The sequence below is a fragment of the Orbicella franksi genome, chromosome 13 (assembly GCF_964199315.1).
Source record: "Orbicella franksi chromosome 13, jaOrbFran1.1, whole genome shotgun sequence".
In the NCBI taxonomy this organism is placed as follows: domain Eukaryota; kingdom Metazoa; phylum Cnidaria; class Anthozoa; order Scleractinia; family Merulinidae; genus Orbicella; species Orbicella franksi.
Window position 1 is genome coordinate 5,435,991 of NC_138157.1, and position 22,033 is coordinate 5,458,023.

At 41.6% G+C, this 22,033-nt stretch overlaps 1 pseudogene; it reads left to right on the plus strand.

The window, feature by feature from the left end:
* Positions 1 to 492: 492 nt before the first annotated feature.
* LOC145466157 (uncharacterized) lies at positions 493 to 3,715 on the plus strand (annotated as a pseudogene).
* Positions 3,716 to 22,033: the final 18,318 nt, after the last annotated feature.

Sequence of the window (22,033 nt, forward strand, 5' to 3'; positions counted from 1 at the left end):
CCAAATGGAAAATAATACTGAGTAGTAACTGGATAAAGATATCAGGATAGGTTACCAGTCAAATAAATTAATTATCGAATATTACTTTCCAGCTCGCATGCGACTTGCGCTTTTATACACGACACCCCGCGCTTGCACACGGTTGATCTCATTTTGAAGCCATCCAAAGCAATGTGTCCACTTTTTTGTCAGGTTGATGAACAAGCGAGTGACTTTAATATTCGTGCCATTACTTGTCCTGTAACTGTTGGTGATGAATCACTGCCAGAAGGTTCCACATCCAGACGGCAGAGCCTTTTTTTTCCGCAAGAAGATTTCGAAGAAAGTGATGAAGGCTTCAGTCTAGACAACGAGTCCCAGGTGCAGCTTAATCGCTTCTTACCGCTTCGAGACGTCAGTCCAGTACGTCACACGTTATAAGTGCCGTGGAATACAGCGCACGAACGTATTAAACGCAGATACCTACGGAAAGCTCAACAATGTATATCTGCAATGCTTGATGTCCTGGCACCTGAAAATTCGCAAGAACTGTGGACGGAGCTTTGTGATCGTCATTTTGTAAGCAGAGAGAGTCAGGTTGTGGTCGAAGGCAGAAGTGAAAAAGAGACGGAGCTTCTTAATGCACTTGCTGAGAGCTACTTGAACGCGCAACATTGGAGCACCAGACGACAAATACTCTCATTGATGGCAGATAAGTTATCCGTTAAGGAGATGAGAGAGTTTATTCCAACCGTTACTAGCTATCGCTACAACATTGCCCAACGCCACAGGCTGTTACATGGAAGAGCTGCTCCTCTTCCAAACCAGGAGAAAAAGAGAATGAGGATTGAACCTGAAAAATTAGAACATTTTGTTTTTTCATAACGAGTCCACACGTAATTCAAGATGTTCCTTTTGGGGAAAAACTTCTGAAATTGTCAACTGGCGAGATCATAAAAACACCCAATGTGATCAGAACAATGATACCAGAGCGCATTGTCCAGCAGTATCAACAATATTGCTGTGAAACCAACTTTGAGCTTATGAGTAAGAGAACCCTACAGAGAGTTTTGGCGGTGTGTTCTTCATCTGTTCGCAAGTCTCTGCAAGGACTTGATAACTTTTCAGCACAAGGAGCGGACGCATTTGATCATTTAGAGAAACTGTAGACAAGCTTGTTGACTGTAGCAAGACTCAGCAATGGGCGAGGGAAATTAAGCAGCAACTTCGTTTGTCGAAGCAGTACCTAAAGGGCGATTATAAGGTGGGTGCATATTTTATAATTATGCGTTGCCTTTGCGGAAGTGATGTAGTAGACTTCTTACTATGATACACAACTACCTTTTTCTTTCTCTCCAAGTCCTTTTTATGCTTAATTCACGAAACAAGAGTTTGCAATTCACTGTAATACGCTTACACACATGTATACAACGCCGAGAATCGGTTAAGTAATCTTTTTGAAATGTCGATGCGCAAGCGTTGCTTTGCAAATATGCACTGAATCACGCGGTTGCCATTTTACTTTTTTTTTAGGTACATGCAGTGGAGTCCTCAGAGGTTCCCGATCATTGTCGAATTTATGCGCTAAGTGATCCAAGCAATGCAGAATTTCAGGGCTCCTGCGACCATCTCCACAATGAGTCATGTGTGCAGTGTTATGAGTTAGAGGAAGTCATGCGTGCCATAGAAGATGAGTGTTCAATTGCGCTTTCGTCAGCAGAAGATCAAGCTGACATGCTGCATACTATCAAACAGGCAAGGGATGATATCATTAGCTGGAAAGCCCATCAGCAAAGCATTCAGTTTTAGCCAAACTCGACAGCCGATCGGTGCTGTTAGTCCAGGACTGGGCAATGAAATATATGCCCCGAAAATATCGAGAGGCACAGTCAGATTGGTTTGCGAAGCGAGGATTGCCATGGCACATTAGCGTTGCCATAAGACGGTCAGAGGGCTCTGAACACTTTGAATCGCAGACACTTGTTCACGTATTTCAAAGCTGCGCCCAAGACAGTGTGACTGTGGCTTCGATAATGCTTGACTGCCTCACTACCCTGAAAAAGAAAATTCCAGACCTGGAAATGGCTTATTACAAACAAGATAACGCTGGCTGTTATCACAGCGGAAATTCAATTATCTCAGCTAAGCTGGCCGGTGATGCAGTAGGAGTGGCTGCTGTAAGAAACGACTTCTCGGACCCTCAAGGTGGAAAGGGGGTATGTGATCGCAAAGCAGTAACAATCAAAGGAGACGTTGGAAGGTACCCAAACGAAGGCAATGATGTCATCAACGCTTTACAGCTCAAAACAGCCATTGAATCTGGCCAAGGAACCACAGGAGTGAACGCAAGCTATGTTGCTGCCAAGCCGTCAAGCACCTTTAATATCAAATGGGATGGCATAAGCTTACTCAACAATTTTGAGTACGATGAAACTGGCTTACGAGTGTGGAGAGCATTCAATGTGGGTTCCGGTAAAGTAGTGCATGGGCAAAGTTCGAAGGAGTCATGAAGCAGCCCGAAAAATTGGAAATCCTAGAACCCCCATCGCAGAATGTAAGTGGCGCACCGCCGTTCAAGATTGTGAGACATCGACATATCAAGAAAAGCTCTGTAAAAGCAGATTTCTCAACTGAAGACGAAAACCAAGATCGAAGCAGCACTGTTCAAAATAAGCCAGATGACATGCTTTTCCCGTGTCCAGAGGATGGATGTGTAAAAGCATACAGTCGCTTTGCAAACCTCCAGACACACCTAGATGCTGGAAAACACCAAATGATGCTCGAACAGGAAACTCTCTACGATAGAGCTAAAAGAGAATATTCTTCCAAGCAGACGGAGGGATGCAGTCGAATTCCAAACATTCAAGTTACTGTCCAAGCAAAGAGCGACGCCTTGCCGCCTCTTCCAATGGGATGGGCCCTGAAGACAATTAAGAAAAAGGTGCGTTTTACAAAGAAACAGACCGAATTCTTCACTGACCAATTTCAAAAAGGGGAGCAAAGTGGACGGAAAAGCGATCCACAGGGAGTTTCGAAAGCAATGAGCTTAGCAAGAGACCAAGCGCGGGGGAACGCCGATTTCAACCTGATGAAGTCCTTACGTCGCAGCAGATTAGTGGCTATTTTAGCCGTCTTTCAGCAAAGAAGCGATTAGAAGTTACAGCCGCCGGTAACGAAGCAAAAGCTAGTGAAGTCTCAGGAGTGGCCATGGAGAGTGCCGACGAGGACGAAATTTCGCCGATGCTGAGAGTCATCTATCTGCTGTGTGTGCAAATGTGATGAGAGATGTGGCTATTCGCCATCCGATTGTATCTTTTGATCGTAACATCTGCGAACTTGTACAAAAACGTACACTCACAACTTTAAGAGTGGATAGGCTAAGAGACATGTGCATCGACCTTAGGCTGGATATTTCTGACATTGCACCTCAGAAGAGGAAAAAGCCATACATCGCACGACTCACACAATTAGTCCAGGAGTGTACCTGCACTTCCAAGTAACTGAGCACTATACGTTTCACTAATAACTGATCCGCTGATTATAAAAGGCGGTGCGTACACAATTTTTAAGAGGGCGTTGCGTGACAGCAGAGTTCTACATATCGCATTTCAGTCACTCGAGCTCGCCACAATTTGTGGCGTCTCTTGCAATTTGTGTTGACGAGTTTCAGTATGTTCGAAACTGGCGAGTGCAGAAGGCGCAGAAGGGATGCAAATGCTCGAATTCATGTTCACTGGATGCGAAGCAAACGTAAGCTAACGACTGTGTGGCAAATTTAACCTGTTGTGTGCAATTCAATTGTTCAACCTGTTGTGTGCAGAATTATGCAGAATTATGGCGCGATTCACAGGGTAGGAAAAGTCGAAATTTGTTTCTCCTGTCTCAGTATATGAAAATAAAGTGTAGTTGTAGACATTTTAATATGTTTCTAGTCATTTCAACGGCCAGTGAAGATGTAACTGACCAAAACAGTTATTTGTGTACAATGCGTTTAATTTTGTTATTATGCATCTCATTACGGCGTCACAGTATTTAACCGAAATACGGCCGGTGGTCATCTTTTTATTGTCAAAGGTCCCAAAGAAATAAAACCCAAATCGTAAAGAACTATCTTTCAAGGCTTCTTGGTAGTGTTATTGTAAACTTTGAGACACTACCACATGTATTTTTGCCAAGCTATTCTAGGCCACCTTTGCCTTAATTTCAAAAGGCCGTAGCTCCTCCAGGAATAACACGAGACAAAAACTATCACTTTTTCTCGTTAAAGCAAGTCCAACTCTATATTTCTATAGCTAGAAAAGTCCTTCTGTAACATTTTTGTTCGTATGACAGCTGCCCGAAAAGTGCATAATTTAAGGATCGCGCTTGGTGAAATTTGAGCAATTGACCCGCCGAAAGTTTTCAACGGTTTATTCCCGTTAAAGTGCATATTTCAAACATCTAACCCCATTTCCGTTACTTTACTATATAAGGCTACCTACAGGCAAAAAATGAGCCAAATCGATTTTTGGCCGTGTCCGCGATTTTTTCGATAATCTTTGATTTTTGCAGACATTTACTCTTAATATCTGTCTTGAGTTTTTCCCATTTACTACAGTATAGTATAGGGCTTTGCAAGAGAACGAATTTTGCTCAGCAAATATACTTTGGGCAAAAGAATGTGACAAATAAAATTTTGTACCTTTTTTGAAATAGAGTCAACATTCTTCTTGTAGATGGCTTCTTGTGCACAAGAAATGTAATTAGCTTCTTTATTTAGTCTTGCCGCACCTTTTCTAATTGAGGGTGGAGTTTTCTAATTAGGTTGCAAATTATTACAGAATGGTGGCATTGTTTGTGTGATCATCCTTTCTATTTTATCGATGCACTCGGACAATCCCAATCCTGTATGAGTGGCTTTCAAACTGTAAACTTAGTCTACGACCATTTGATATACTAGTATATACTAGTGCAAAATGTGGAAATTTAATTGGTTGAGCTATAATCATTGATAAATCAGCAAACATTCGCATACAATGTATTTACAGGGAGATTGTCTGGCCTGCATATGCCCAAGTAGGTATGCTAGGTGCCATATTTGCAAAGGTGCCTGTAGTCGCACTAACTATGCAACAGTAACTGAGCAAACAAAATGTTACACATCAAGTTCCCTTGGAGTAGTGGATCCAGAAATCATTGCATTGAACCTCAATAGGCAGAACAGTTTCTACACATGTTCAACACGACCACACACTGGTGATGACAAAATCAAAGTGCTGCTTCTTCGGTACACAGCAATACTACAAGTTATGAGAGAGAGGATGCCTCCTACAGTGATTTACTCCAATTTACATACTGTCATTGTGGACATTGTACATTATATTGACAATATGATTGGAAAATTTGACCTCAAAACAGTATCCCTTGGTTGATGATTTTCTTAACTTGACCTGTCTACTTGAAAATGTATTACTGGTACGGTAAGGAGAAACTATTGTTTGACCACTTGTTATTGAAAAGTGAAAATTTCACTGATTAGTCGCTATTTTGTAAGTGATGAACACAATTGTATATTTTCTAATCCATTGTAGACTTTTAAACTTTATCCATAATACTATTATTGTTTACGTTTCCTCAGTTACTATTTTTTAAATACCCATTAAATGAAAAACATCAAGTCATTTATTTAGTAAAACTCAAATTGCTGCAATTTTTTTATATCATGCTTGAAGAAACGGACATATTTTTCCATCCTCAATGTTTGTAAAAAGGTCTCTTTATCTTGGGGAATTGATTGCAAGTCACTCACTGATTACAGTTCAACCCCTGTTAAACGGCCACCCTCGGGAAAATGAATAGGGGCCGCTTTATAAATAGGGGTAAAAACAATAGAAAAAACCTCATCGGGACTTTGATTACTGGCCGCCTAATAGTAGTAGCCGTTTAATAGATGATCACTTAATTAGGGTTCGACTGTAGTTGTCAGGTGGTAAACACAAACAGAATATCTAAATGTTTGTTTTCAGTTGGACATGTATCACAACAGAGAATTTAATGTTTATTGGTTTATGCAGTGACAGATTTGTTTTGAAATTGATGCCTTGCTGAGACCTGGCTTTTAAAACCCTAATTTCACCTAAATCATTTAATTATACCCGACTGCAAAAGGAACACTTTCGAACTTTTTGCATCAGTAGTTAAGCTGAAACATTGTCCACTCATCATCATCATTAGTACTGCTTCCCCGTTTGGAGATTGGGACCAGCAAAGAAAATAGTCCATCAGCTGAAGTGGTTGTATGGCTCACTTAAGGGGAACAAACGAAACTTGTATATTCTTAATCTTTGACTATTAAGCATCATAAAATTGCATGATAGCAAGGATAGAATGGTAGTTTTCACTTTGTAAATCGAATTTTAAATTTACCCCCAATACCGTCCTTCTGGTCGCCATCTTGGAATTCTAAATGATATTTTCTTATATGTTTTTTTTTTTCTTGGAGGCACACGATATTTTGCTTGGGCATATATTTAGAACAATTAGTACCTTAGTTACTATTTCAGTATTGTCTGTAGTTATTCAAGCTGTGATGACGTCATAAATTACGTCAGAATGGCCGCCATTTTGTTTTCTAGTTTATGTATTTAACCTCTATTTTAACCATCTGAAATAACTAAATTACCAATAAGGTGCTCCACATCACAGTATTACAAGAAAGACGTTTTTCTACGTTTAGTTAATTAAGAACACTACGCCATGAACCAATATACCATAACTCAACGCAAATACATGAAACTAGGTCCACACTTCAGTCTAGAGTTTGTTCGAGTACAGTGTGGGGCCCAGTTCTCGGCCACTTTTTGTCCAGCGTTTATTTTTCGCGCCACAAATGAATCTGAATAAAAAGCAATTGTTTCCAAAGGTAGCTTGATTCCTTGTCTTCCGTTCTGCCGAGTTTTGTTTCGTCCTACCGAGTTTTTCTGCGAGCACGTCGACGTGGCGCGAAGGTAGGTGAATTTGATTTCCCCGAAAGCGTGTTTGTTTACGACTACTCGAATTACATGGTTTAATTCAAGTTTATATTTTGTCCGTCTAGAAAGCCCAAATGAGCCAATTCTTGGCATAAAGGATGTAGAGTGATAAAGCTATCTGTTAAATATGAACTTTTCCCGGCCTGTTTAATTCTTTGCCCTAAATTCACTCCTCAATATTTCCTTAGTACTTTTGCGTTTTTGCCTATTCTCGGCCACCCTGCTCGCCTTCAACACTGAAAGCGCTCGTAGTTTTGTGTGGAGTATTCGTGTCAAGTCAGTTGTAAAAATAAAGCTGCAATGGGGTGGCATACTGAAAACTATGAGCTCTGACTTAACCCCGTTTTAAACACCCAACTCTTTTTTAGCCTCGCTTGACTGCACTTAAGAGAAAAACTAGGTGTGCAAAAAACTTCCTTTTCTAACATGAAAATAAGCTCTTTAATTAATTTGTGATCGAAATATCAAAACACAAGCCTTATAAGTGATTTAACAACAAAAAATGGTAATAAAGCGTTGTTTATTCTGAGGAATCGCGTGCACTCTTTTGTGGCCGAGAACTGGGCCCGCTGGCCGATAACTGGGCCCACGAACGAAGCCTCCATTTTCGTTATTACTCGGGAGAAAACAGCGTTGAGCAGTCGATAGCTCTACATGTGTAAACTGAATGCTGAAGCTAGTTATGCGTGAAATTGTAAGTCCTTACGGTTATTCCAAGGTAAGAAATACAAGTTTACGTTTTTTTGTGGCCGAGAACTGGGCCCCCATACTGTACAGAAACGCCAGGCTCGTATAACGCCCTTTGTCACTGTTATCACTTGCATTTGGATCTATAACTTCTCCAAGTCATAAACAATTCATCAAGCTTAAACACGGTAAATCATGACCGTGACGGTGTTTGGATATCTGATTGTCTTAACAGACATTTGTACGATTTTAGTTTTCTGTTTCTCTTTAGTTTTAGTTCTGATCGAGAAGTTATATCAAACATTCAAGCCTATGTTTGAGTACCTTTCCAACACCTCAAAAATTGTCAAAAATACTCCGCTACTAGCGTCGTATTTCAACTGTCTTCTCTGTTGTGACGGCTCTGTAACGATGTTATGATGTCATAGGCCCTTCGGGCTTGCGCAGTAGAATGAGATGTATCCCGGATGTAGTTGTTGTTGTATTACGGCTAGTAATGGCGGGCTTTTATGAGCTTCATTAAAACCGTTGTTAGCATCGTTTAGTCTCGTTTAGACTACGCTACATGGTGTCAGAAGTGAAACACACATAGTACTGCCGCTCGTGGCCTCGCCGGAAGCCAACTTGGTGAGTTTTTTGAAGTATTTTCTGTGAACTCTCCCGTCGATATTTCTGTACAAGTGTTATGCCTACCACGAGTGAAGAAGGTGGTGGCGCTGCGGGTACACAACCCTCGATGATAACTGTTCCTGTGAATATACCGCTTCCAGAAAGGATAGATTTAAGCGGTGGAAATCTTCCTGTCAAATGGCAACGATTCTCTCGAGCGTGGTCAAATTACGAAATCGCGGCTCAGCTAAAAGACCCCGAAAACCCGGGCAGAAATAAGGAACGACGGGCAGCCACGTTGCTTACGTGCATCGGTTCTGATGCATTAGACGTAATTGATGCTATGGAGTTTGAGAACGAAGACCAAAGAAAAGACCCGGAAATGATCTTAGAAAAGATGAAACAATACTGCATTGGGGAGTGCAATGAGACCTATGAAAGGTATGTGTTCAACCGTCGGGACCAAGAGTCAAATGAATCAATTGATGCTTATGTCACCGCATTAAGAAAATTAGCGAAGACATGCAACTATGGGTCATTAACAGACTCACTTATTCGTGGTAGAATGGTGGTGGGCATCAATGACAATTCTGCTCGTAAGAAGCTCCTGCAGACAAGCAAGCTCACTTTAGGACAATGTATAGACATCTGCAGATCTTCGCAGACATCAGCAAGGCAGCTAAAGGAGATGAATCAAGAGGATGTCCGTTTCGTGAAGGAAAAAAGAAAAACAGTTGACAAAAAGAAGACAAAGGTTCCAGAGAAGAACCAAAACGAGTCACAAGAACGCAAGTGCAAGTTTTGTTCAAGGCACCATCCTTTCACGAAGAAGAACTGCACTGCATGGGGAACATCTTGCAAGAATTGTGGCAAGCCAAACCATTTTGCGGTGTGTTGCCAAGAATCTAAGAAGAAAGTGCTGTCTGTGGATTACACATCCGAAGATGAGGAGTATGAATATGTGGCCGAGATTGAAGTGAAAGAGATGGTTAATGCATTAACCTCCAGTCGTTCCCTTAACAAAGTTTTTGCCACCCTACTGGTCAATGGAAACCAGGAAAAGTTTCAGTTAGACAGTGGATCAACAGTAAACATCATGACTGATGAGACAGTGTTAAAGCTCTGTGGCCAAAACGGCTTGAGTGAATTGGAAGAAACCCCCGTGACCCTGGTAATGTACAACCAGTCAGAGGTCAAACCCTTGGGCAAGAAGCGATTCAAAGTCGTCAACCTCAAGAACAATAAGAAATACAGCATTGACTTTCATCTTGTTCGTGGTGATTGTAAATCCATTTTGGGCTTGAGGGCCAGCGAACACCTTCAGCTGCTAACAGTCAACAGCCAGAATATCCTTTCTGTGGAGTCAAGCGGTGTGGAGGAGAAAAGTCCCAAGGTGGAAGACTACATTTCGCAGTACACCGATGTGTTCACTGGAGAAGGCAAACTAGAAGGGCTACTCCACCTGGAGATAGACAAGAATGTCCAGCCAGTCCAGCTACCTACACGGAAAGTCCCCATTGCCCTCAGAGAGCCTCTAAAACAAGAACTGGACAGATTCGGAAGGTCGATACACCTACGAACTGGATTTCAGCACTTGTGGTCACAACAAAGAAAAATGGCAAAGTTAGACTGTGTATTGACCCGAAACCATTGAATGAAGCTTTACAAAGAAATCGTTACCCCTTACCTACAATAGATGATGTGCTGCCTCTGTTATCAAAGGCCCGTGTGTTCACGGTATTGGATGCAAAAAATGGGTTCTGGCACATACAGCTGGACGAGCCAAGTAGCTTTGCTACTACCTTTGGAACACCCTGGGGACGCTTTCGGTGGCTTCGCTTGCCGTTTGGTGTATCCCCAGCTCCAGAGGAGTTTCAGAGGAGGATTGATATTGCACTTGAAGGCCTACCAGGGCAGAAGGCTATAGCAGATGACATCCTGGTGTTCGGAGCAGGAGACACCGATGAGGAAGCACTCAAAGATCATGACCGAAACCTGCGAGAAGTGTTCAACGTTGTCGGCAGAAGGGCATCAAGCTCAACTCAGAGAAGATACAGTTCAGACAGAAGCAAGTCAGCTACATGGGCCACATCATATCGTCGGAGGGTCTCCGGGCTGATCCAAACAAGCTGAAAGCCATCAATGAAATGCCGCCTCCTACGGACAAGGAAGGTGTCCAAAGAGTACTCGGCATGATAAATTACGTGCAGAAGTTTGCTCCCAACCTAGCAGATTTGGCGAAACCACTGAGAGAGCTTGTCATGAAGGACAATGAGTTTGTCTGGGACAAAGAGGTTCATGGCCAGTGTCTAGATCAAGTGAAGCAGGTTCTAACCCAGGCGCCTGTGCTCAAGTTCTTCGACCCCCAAAAGAGGACCGTACTCCAGTGCGACGCCTCTATGAGTGGTCTTGGAGCATGCTTGATGCAGGATGGGAACCCTGTGGCGTATGCCTCCAGGGCTCTGACACCTACTGAGACTAATTACGCTCAGATAGAAAAGGAACTATTAGCAATTGTCTTTGGAGTTGAGCGATTTGAGGGCTATGTCTATGGCAGAAAGACCTTTATTGACACTGATCACAAACCCTTGGTGTCTATTATGAAGAAAAGTCTCTTGAGTGCACCAAAGCGATTGCAGAGAATGCCGTTGCGTCTACAGAAATTTGATTTAGAGGTTTCCTACAGAAAGGGTACAGAGATACACATGGCTGATCCACTAAGCCGAGCTTACCTTCCCCTGGTTAAACAAGACACAGTTGACACCCAGGAAGTATGGAATGTTGCTGACACAAGATCACCAACAGAAGGTGAGACTGAGTATATAGACATGGCAGAGTCTGTGCCCATTCGGAAACTAACCTTGCAGGAAATCAAAAGTGCCACTGAAGTTGATGCAGAGCTCCAGCATTAGCTCCTATTATCACACAAGGCTGACCAGAGAGAAGGGCTGACGTACCCTCCCAGTTGCAGGTCTATTTTCCCTTCAGAAAAGAGTTGTCAATACAAGATGGTGTTGTGTTCAAGGGTGAGCGCATTATAGTACCATCTAGCCTCAGGCAATGCATGATGCCAGTCACCTGGGCATTCAGGGGTGCCTCAGGAGAGCCAAAGAAGCCTTCTACTGGCCAGGCATCTACAAGCAAATCACAGAATCCATCTCAAGGTGCAGCATTTGCAACAGCTACAAACCAGAGCAGCAGAAAGAACCTCTGAAATGTCACGAAATACCTACAAGACCATGGCAGAGCATCTCAGCAGACCTGTTCGAGCTCAATGGCACCCAGTACTTGATTACAACTGACCGTTATTCTAATTTCTTCGAGTTGGATATACTGACGTCTACGACAGCCAGAGCGGTCATTAACAAGCTGAAACCTCATCTGGCAAGATATGGTCTCCCAGACCGACTCACCACAGACAACGGCCCATAGTTCGACTGTGCTGAGTTTCAGAAGTTTGCAGCCGAGTACCAGTTTGAACACGTTAAAACGTCTCAACGGTATCCTCAATCCAATGGGAAGGCTGAGAATAGTGTCAAAACAGCAAAAAATATCTTGAAAAAAGCTGCTGATGCCAGCCATGATCCACACTTGTCTCTACTGGACTTCCGGAATACACCATCAGAAGGAATGGACAGCACCCCTGCACAGCGTCTCTTCTCGCGTAGAACCCGTACCGCACTACCCATGGCTAGCCACCTGCTTCAGCCAAAAGTCATTCCCGATGTACACCTGAACTTGCAACAGAGACAAAACAAGCAAGCGCTCTCCTTCAACAGAAGTGCTACAGAGCTGCAACCGTTAAAAGATGGCGATGTGGTGCGGGTCCGACCATTACCAGGTCATTCAAAGTGGTTTAAAGCGCAAGTGAGTAGTCAGGAAGCTCCACGTTCCTATCAAGTCCGCACAGAGGATGGTAGGCTCTACCGCCGAAACCGTTCACATCTATACAAAGTTCCTGAGAACTTTCAAGCGATGCCAGACGGAGACATAGGGGAATCGAAGGTCAATGCTCAAACTCTACTCCCGACCAGGAAACCTACTGAGGATACACTCCAGGTGCCCCCTGAACCTTCTGCGTTGCAGTTACCAGACGTCTCGCAGCCAGATTTACAGCCAGCTTCGCCAAGTTTTCCCGCTCCTGTCTCTACTAGAAGTGACAGGATTGTTAGGAGACCCGCTTATCTCAGGGATTTCACCACCTAGGAATCCAATGTAAAGGCTTTTCGAACAGTTCTGAACACTGAACAGTGTTAGATTTGTTTTTTTTAATCACTTGTCCTTTCGTCCATTACCTACCTTACCGTCCCTTCATTTCTTTGTTTTGCTCGTTCAAGAAGGAAGATGTAACGATGTTATGATGTCATAGGCCCTTCGGGCCTGCGCAGTAGAATGAGATGTATCCCGGATGTAGTTGTTGTTGTATTACGGCTAGTAATGGCGGGCTTTTATGAGCTTCATTAAAACCGCTGTGTTAGCATCGTTTAGTCTCGTTTAGACTACGCTACAGGCTCCTCTTCAGATTGCTGCTTGACAATTTGCTCTTGTAAAGCGACGTCATAGAGATGATTGGAATGGCCGCAAGGCATCTAGATCTATCCGATCTAGCTAGACTTTCCCGCCTCTGGCGCAGGGAACTTCGTAGCGCAGCGCATCCATATTTTGGCACCAATCCTTCTCTTACAGCTGTCACATGACTGCCTCATCCAGTATGTCTTCGGATACTGTTCACTCCTACCCAATTCTCGCCATAGCTCGGACGTACCTTTCACTGTATTGGAGAATTAGAAGCTGAACTGCTTTCCACTTACCCTTACCAGAGAGCCGGTATCACAACCTGTGATCGTGTATAGGCCAATTAGGACTTTCATGAAGTAGAGCTTGTCAATACTTTGGTCAAGTTACGTCTCCAAGCTGTTAATAACTAAAGAAAATTTATCATTCTGGTGTTTCCCCCTCTTCCATTCTTCATGTAGCACATTCCAAGGTTTTGGCTTTGAGCAAGGGGTAGGACAAAGATATCAGAGTTAGAGTGGATGACGCACCTGCCTCCCACGTACCGAGTATGGAGAACCATACTCATATCAGCCTCTTCATGACACCCTATCTCAGGAACTGGTTCGCATGTGGCTGCGTCTTGGTCTCTAGCACTGATTTTCGGTTTTCACGTATATTATCCGGTCACTGAGCCTGCCTCAGAATGCTTCTTTCTTCCACTGTGACACAAGGGAATTGGTAATGTCAGGTTTGTTTGCGGTGACACTGAAAAGCTTGTTCCCTGACTTCGCAGTATCGGCAGGAAGTATGTTCTTGTATTGTTCAACTTCAGAGGTGGACACTCCTCTTTTGACATTCTTGATTGATATCTCTCAATACATGTCGAACACTTTGTCCACGTGCCTGTTGCCGGTGTTCATTACCAACTCAAACACTCTCTTAGCGACCATATGAGACATACCTCCAGAGGGCGGGATATTCCACTGCTGCAAGACCACCATTCCAGGTATACTGAAAATACTGGTTGTGCTCTCTGGGTATTTCTCGGTGACTGTGATGCGTCACTCTAGCAATTGGGAGAGTTTTGCCTCTGTTGGGAGGCTTTGCGCAGTTGTTTTTCGCGGGAGTCCACAAGGATCAGCAAGAGACCGACAAATGCGATCAGAGCAAATACATCACAATCCATACGAGGAGGAAGTACTACATCCTAGTTGCGAACCTTATGCACAGCCTACAGATCCTTAAAAGACTTCAGCTTGGCTTTCATCAATGGATCTAAGTAATCTCAAGAGCGATTAGATGAGCAACAGTCATTAAAAAATCATTCTCTGCCTTCTTTACCTTGCTCTTGGCCTGCAATAAGTCATCACTTACTTCTGTTGTCGCTTTGATACCCCGGCGTGGACAAGCTCGTTAATGCTGTATCTTGTTTCCATGGCTAGGTGATAACATCCTAGAGTTGATCCACCAGCTTTGATGTCTTCTTTGATGCGTGCTGGAGCCAACTCCTTGTGGATGTAGGTCTGTGATGAAGTAATAGCCCAATACTCGTGAAGAAACTTCCTGTGCTAACCTAGAACCCTAACAACCGCAAACAATGCACTCATCCACCATTGGTCAGATCATGGTGCAGAGGAAACATTTTCGCACTTTCGTTCGTTAGACCGCATGTTTGGGAACTGGGGCTGGATGTAGGAAATGTTTTTGAGGGCTTTGTTTCAACAAACTTGCAATTTACACAAATATTTTATTTACTTGCCCTCTTTTTATGAAATAATTTTGGGAAGCGTACCCCACAATGTTTTTGCAATGACTATAAGTGCAAAATGATCATATTGTGACCAATAATCAGGCGTTGTGACGTCACTTAATACGTCATGTACTAATAATTCAAGCACTAGAACAAATGGACATCATGCTTGTAGTTCCGATAAGTTTAAAATTTACATTTGAAACACAATTTGCTAACATTAAAGAAATACAAACCACTTTAAAGCGTTCCCCCAAAATCCAAGATGGCGGCAAAAGAAGGGTATGTAGGGCAAAATTTAAAATTCGATTTACAAAGTGAAAGCTACCGTTCTTTCCTTGCTATCATACATTTTTATGATGCTTAATAGTTAAAGATTAAGATAAGACATGTTTCGGCTGTTCCCCTCAAGTGAGCGATAAACCCAAATTTTTGGCTCTCAGCTGATGGACTAAAAGTAGAAAACACTTGTCGACCTTCCCATAGTTCCTTCCATTGACGCCAAACAAAAAAAAAAATGCTAACAATTATTCGCAAAACAAAACCATTTACACACCGTTTTCCTTCAAGGGCAATACAGTAATATATTTTAGACATATTTTCTGAAACACCAACCCTATAGTTAAGCCTGCATTTATAAACGGTTCCAACTTTTAAAATTGTGGAAGGCTCTGTAGTGCAGTCGTGTTATTCTTGGGGGAAATAGGTCTAAAATGAGGGGGATTTTTGTTGTGATGTTGATCGCCCTGAACGAAAAGACGCATCCGACCACTTTCGACACTTTCGCGGTTCACTCTTTTTCGCCTCACTCGACAAACCTGATTCTCCAACCTGTTGCTAGCCACAAACCCTACGATCGACAATTCCTGCGAAGAACTTGATGCCAGCTACAAAGAACGCAATTCTTCAATATTCTTCACCCTTCTGTACACGGTTCGCACAGTTTCGTTGGTAAACCATCGCCAAACTTAATTTCTTACTTTTTTTTTCTCTCGTTACTGATTTTTGTAAATCTGCCATTAATTTGTAATAAAATAAAAATAATAAAATAAAAAAGTTAAAGACTCAAACACTTTCAAAATTTCCGGCTCCTTGCTGCTTTTCTTGCCGAAAATATCAACCGGGGTTTCTAAAAAAAACCGTTTTGTTGCAACAGCGACAAGTGTTGAGCCGTGAGTTAAACAATATGGAGAATTGGGAGAATCCTCCATGTCCTCCATTTTAAACACCGCTGGTCACAGCTGTTTCATATTTTCGCGCCAGCAATCCGCGCGAACATTCTGACTTCCGTTCAAGATTTCTTTGTTTTCAAACAGCCAATCAAAAAACTTCGAATTAATTCGAAAATCCTCAGTCCCAGAGCCCTTCGATTCTTGTGCCAAGGCCCCAGCCCGCTGAGAAAAGCGAGAAGGACTATGGGGACGACAATGGCCCCAGTTGAGAAATTTGGCCGAGCGACTGGTTCGTTGAAAAGAAACATGGATTTCCGTGAGCGGACAGTTTTAGTAAAGCTTTTTAAACATTTTGCGTATTTCAGTTCCAGTTCAAGTCCTACATCTAAATTCTGGACATTTTGAAAGAGCGGGGACAAATAATCCATTGTAAACCTGTGAGCGGAAACTGCATTACGAAGTGATGTGGATGATGGACTTGGATGTTTTATTTCCGTGTGAGCAAGATTGCAGTCATCAGTCACCACAGTGTAATATTTCAGTCGAGCATTTTTTTTGTGTGTGTAGTGGTGTAGTGTCAACAGGATAAACTGAAGTATTTCTGTATTTTTGGACTCCATGATGGTAAGGGTTACCTTTTGGAACAGCTTCGTGACCCATTTTTTTGTACTTAAATGACAATTATAGCATGTTTTAAAGTGGGTACAGTAGGTACGGCGCTTTTCAGTTACGTTAAGGCTGAGGATTTGGCCTCTCACCTAATAGCTTGTTACTACAAGAGGTCTGCTTCAGTTTCAGACAAAGCATCTGGCATTATTTATTAAGTGAAGGTCTCTAGCCACAATTGAGAATCATCACCATGGTCCACTATCTCTTTGGTCTATATTTGAAACTAATAATTTATGTTTTTGTTTCTTCATAATCACTCTCAGACTTTTGTTTTGATCTTCTAGACTTAACTGCTTAAATAATGAGCCCAATCAAGTATTTGTGATGGAGACTGTGCAGGAAATTTGACTTTACTATCTCATTTTGCTGCCCTATTTGTAGTCCTTGGCACTAATTTTTTGCCCCCTCTGAAACAGTTTTCAAACAGTTCATGCTCCTCTCCCGGACCAAGAATTGCCATTTGAGACAAGTACTATTAAAGACTGCAGTAATCTGAATTTATTTTAACCTTCCTTATCGTCTTACTTAACTATCCTTTCATTAGAGTAACTAGCCACTGATAGGCAACACTTTAATTTAGGCCAAATTTGATGTATTAAATCCTTACTCATCTCTTGGCCTTATAAGAGGAATAAATCAAAAATACCTTGGGCTTGATACAACTTCCTGTTATTCTCCAAAGCCTTGGAGCCAAGTATCAACATGTGCCTATTTCAACATTGTGGAGATTCTGTTGACTCAGGGTTGTCCAAGTAAAAGTCAGTTTTTGCATGAATGATCATTTCCTCGGTCAACCTCATTCCTAGCTAACACACACAGTAACATGGCTAATTTGCCTTCTCTGGGTCTATTTCATATCTCCCTTTGCAGATGAGTGTATGGCACAGTTTTCTTCCACCACACAAGTAAAAGTGATGCTTATCATTAGTATGTAAATTATGCCAAAGCATGTAAGTAGAAGCTGCTTTCTTTAGTCCACGGGTCAAGAAATTGTAAATAGCTTGTTAATAAAACACCTCAACCTAGTAAAAGTTCACAGTAAGTCTGTGCTCAGCAATTTCATTTTAGGCATTCCCACCTGATGCAGAAGCAGGAATGCTTTCATATTTGAGAGCTCAAACTGGTACTGAACAGTAAGGAATAGAGGTTTCCAACACCTTTACTATCACTGTATTATTGAAACATGCAAATCTAGTAGCTATTTTCAGCGTTGTTGAGTGATCTATAACTGCCTTCAGGTTTTATGATTTAAATCATTCGTAGAAAGTCTTTCAAACTCAACATATTACAGGAAAAATCATAAAGTAAATGGGGTGTTTCAAAAGTAAGTTAAGACGGGCAAATCTTCAGACAAAAGCTTATTTAATTATATCTCAAGTTTAAATACACAACTCTGAACAGTTGAGAAATAGTTTTAAGACTTACATTCGGAGGCCGCTTCGCTATACATGATGGCAGACATGAAACAGTTCGACATCGCTATTTTCCATACCAATTAGAGAAGATTAAATTACAAAGGAAATCTTCTCCTTCGTCGGTGTGAAGATGGGCAGTAATGAACTTTAAAATTTCCACAGCAAAATGAAAGTTTCCGCTTCGTTTATATCCTCCTGACACAGCAACCAAGAAAGTGAAATTCACCACGTTCAGCAGGAAAATTTCAGCCCGTATCTTGTCGCTAATCTGACACAAAGTTGGCCCTTCATTCCCTTAGTCCTAATTGTCTCATAGCTGTTGCTAAAAAGTACTGACAGGGAATAGCAAAAGTTATCGAATCGAAGGCAGTAATGGCGGCGAAACATGTTGTTATGTTTAAGTTATGCGCATGCTCGTTACGCTTCTCAAATGATTGACAGATTTCTTTCTAGGGCGACCATCGAAACTACTACCCCATTCACACCAATTAAACAAGTTTGCCTAAACACGGTTAGATAAAACAGCGTTTAGTTAAACATGTTTTGTTGTAGAGGTCGTTCACACCGAGGAAGCCAATTTAACTCCATGCATTCTTAGCGCGCTTCAATTCGCCTCGCCTGCATGACCGAAATATTTTTCCTTACCGGGGTACCGTGGAGCAAATAAAGGGTCACGCAAATAGCCTATCACGCACACATCAACAACAAAAACATGGTGCAAAATGGTTTCAAAAACTGACCAAATATTACTGTTGTTGTCGCTGAACCGAACGAGCGAACATAATAGAGCACAAATAAGAAAGAACCGAGCTGTTATTGCGAGGATTCAGTACACAAGGAGGAAAAGACGCACCTGTTTTTTGTTTTTAGTGAATCTGATCGTTTATCTACAACAGTTGCCGGTCAGAGAAATTTGGGTGAAACCAAAGGCAAATTTATTTTGGCGTATGGCTGAAGACGAATGGACCGACAACGACTGGGTCGAACACTTACGAATGTCCCAGGTAACCTTCCAAAATCTTTGCGAAGAACTGACTCCTTTCATTGAGAGACGAGATACAAACTATCGCAAAGCAATATCTGTGCGTGAGCGAGTTGCAATAACATTGTACAGGCTTGCAGACACGGCCAGTTATAGGACAGTATCAAACCTCTTTGGCGTGGGCAAATCAACAGTTTGCCAAATCGTGCTTGAGGTATGTACCTGCATTGTTGAAGTTTTGTTCAAGAGACTTGTTCACTTGCCCGTTACTCGACAAGACATTGAAACGGAAATTGCGGCTTTCTTCATGCGTGGGGGCTTTCCCCAGGTAGTAGGTGCTGTCGATGGATGTCACGTCGCAATTTTGGCACCAAATGAAAATCCTGAAGATTATGTAAATCGAAAAGGATTTTATTCAATAATCCTTCAGGGTTTGGTGGACAGCAATTATCTTTTTAGAGACGTGTATGTTGGCTGGCCTGGGAAGGTTCATGATTCTCGTGTTTTTAAGAATTCACCTCTCTATGATGCTTGCTGTGGACGAACGTTTCTTCCCATGGGGTTAAGCAAAGTTATCACCAACGTTGTGGTACCACCCGTCATTCTTGGTGATTCAGCCTATGGACTCACCAACTGGTTAATGAGGCCTTTTACTGACCGGGGAAACCTTTCCAATGAGGAGGTGGCCTTTAACTCAGCACACAGCAAAACAAGGGTAGTGGTGGAAAATGCATTTGGAAGACTAAAGTGACGATTTAGATCCCTTGGAAAAAGGCTAGATCAGTCTGTTGAAAATGCAACCATAACAGTCACAGCCTGTTGTGTTCTTCATAACTATTGTGAGGTTATGAAAGAAGAATTTGATGAAGGATGGCTAGAGGAGGTGCAATTAGACCTGAACATCCAACCATGTGACAGAGAAGAAAAACAAGACAGGGAGGCAGCTGAAATAAGGAATGCCCTCAAGAGTTTTATTTCATAGGCCAGTTTTGTTTCCTTTTAAGTACTTATCCTGAGGGTGTTTCTGACATTTTTATTGCTAGCCGTTAGAATGACGGGGAGGGGTGGAGAATTCTTTTGGGTTTGTTATTCATGATTTCTGAATATTTTTGGATTAGAGAATTTTGGCAAGACAGTACTTTCTCAATAAAGTTTCTTCTTTGAAGTTTTCTTTTTCCAGAGTCTGTCTCTTCTGACAGACTATTATCCTCTTTTTGGAAGAGCTTACTGGTACCTCAGATAGTATGATAAAAACAAACAAAAACATTATAATTTGCTATTCTTTTTCTGTTATTATTAAGTTCCTTCTGGGTATTTTGTTGGTTCGGAAATACTATTCTGCTAGAATTGTTTTATTATTTAATTTTGGTTTGGGATAGTCTTGCAGTGTGCCCCAAGTCCTAGGGATTGTTTGGATTTTGATTTATGCCTCATGCCTCTATTAAAGACAAAACAAAACAGAAAGACAAGCGAGTAAACAACAAAAGAAAAGACAGGGCAGACCTCTGCATATAAATAAGGACATCAAACTTTACAATGTTTCCTGCAACGCATGCACTGCTAGTCATGTTTCCCTGCAAACTGCAAGTCACCGGTGTTTATGACTGAGTATAAGAGAGTAGAATGATTGGCCTTTTGGGAGGATAAATCTTGAATGAAAAAGTTATCTGTTAATATTACAGAGCTGTTTTAACTGGGGTGTTTAATTAACAGATTGTCATTTCAAGTGCCATGCTCACTACATTACTGGGGGCCATATTCAAAACTGAAATTTCCCCCCATAGTTTTAACTTCCTAGAAGAGCTGAGGATAACAGTGCTTGATTTTAAAGGTTGCTCACAGGCATGTTTAAGATGAATGTTGATCCTAAAAAACAATCAGATTTGATACGTGAAGGCTATAAATGAAATTTCATGAAATTTAGAAGGTACAGTCTGAGTAAATTTCGTTTTGTTCTGAGGCCCTCCAAGGGGAGGTACTGGACCTGATAGTCACAAAAAAGATAACCCTGTAATCCTTTTCTAGACAAAAAGTGCAAAACCAATGAGAGAAAGTATAACATAAAGCACATACTTGACTTTGCAACATGGGAAGTATTGTTACACAGCTATACTTGATCAGGAAAAATAGAGGGATTTCGGTAAATGTTGACCCTGTTTCAGAGTCAAAACATCACACTATACCAGTATCTCTCTTCCAGAGTGAAAAAGTGATTTCTATACCCTGCTCCAGATTCAGAGGGGGAAAATAAAGTATACCCTGTTCAGCAGCAGATTCCTGTATGGTCCAAATTTGGGAGCACCCCCTTCCCCCAGGCCCTTTGCTTCAATGTTAATAGATTTATTAGCACTTCTAATGATTCCAGTGTACACAGTACTACATGTATGTAGTAATATGTAAGCATAACACCTGTTGCCATGAAAAAGTTTTTCTGTAGACTTGCGGCTTGTTCTATTTTGACATACCACCCTTTCACCTTCCAGCATTAATAATTAACCCATAAAGTAACATATTAAGCAACACAGCATGTAACCGTGTATCATGTTGTTTATTTTATTAAGTTCCGATAAATCTCTGGCTTCCTTCTGGTAGAAGAACCTATCAAAGAACCTCTCCAAGAAATGGGGTTGACATGCATGTGAAACTAAATGCAGAACTGAAGTTATGAGACATTGCAACCTTACTTGCTCTGGTCACAAAAATTACTGGTAGCCATAGTAGAAAACTACTGTTACACAAGTGCATGACATTTTTTCAATACAGAATTTTTAAAAACCTGTAAAGAAAAATTTTAAGAAGCTGTAAAATGACACAAATTTAAGCCATTAAGGGCTTTCTTGTTACATGAGAAAATGTAAGAGTGCACCTAATCCCAAAATATAATATAAAACTTGCACCTATTCCAAAAACTTTTAGCCTTTATTTCCAGTTTTGGACTTTTTTATGGGCTTCAAAACTTACGATAAACTAAGCATCACCTGTCACACAACCGAACTAGTAAGGGGCATGGGTCTATTCCTGATTTGATGTCACAAACTGCTTTGCATACATCTCTACAAAGACTTACTGCGATGCAAATCAGTTTATGATGTCAAATCAGGAACAGACCCACGCCCCTCACTGGATCGGTTTTGTGACAGATGATGGCTCATAACTTTTACAGCGTATAATTAAGATAATTAAATAATTAAGAATCAATTTCAATCTTGAAGTCCAGGTATAAATCAAATTCCATAGTTCACTCAAAATACATGGGGATACCG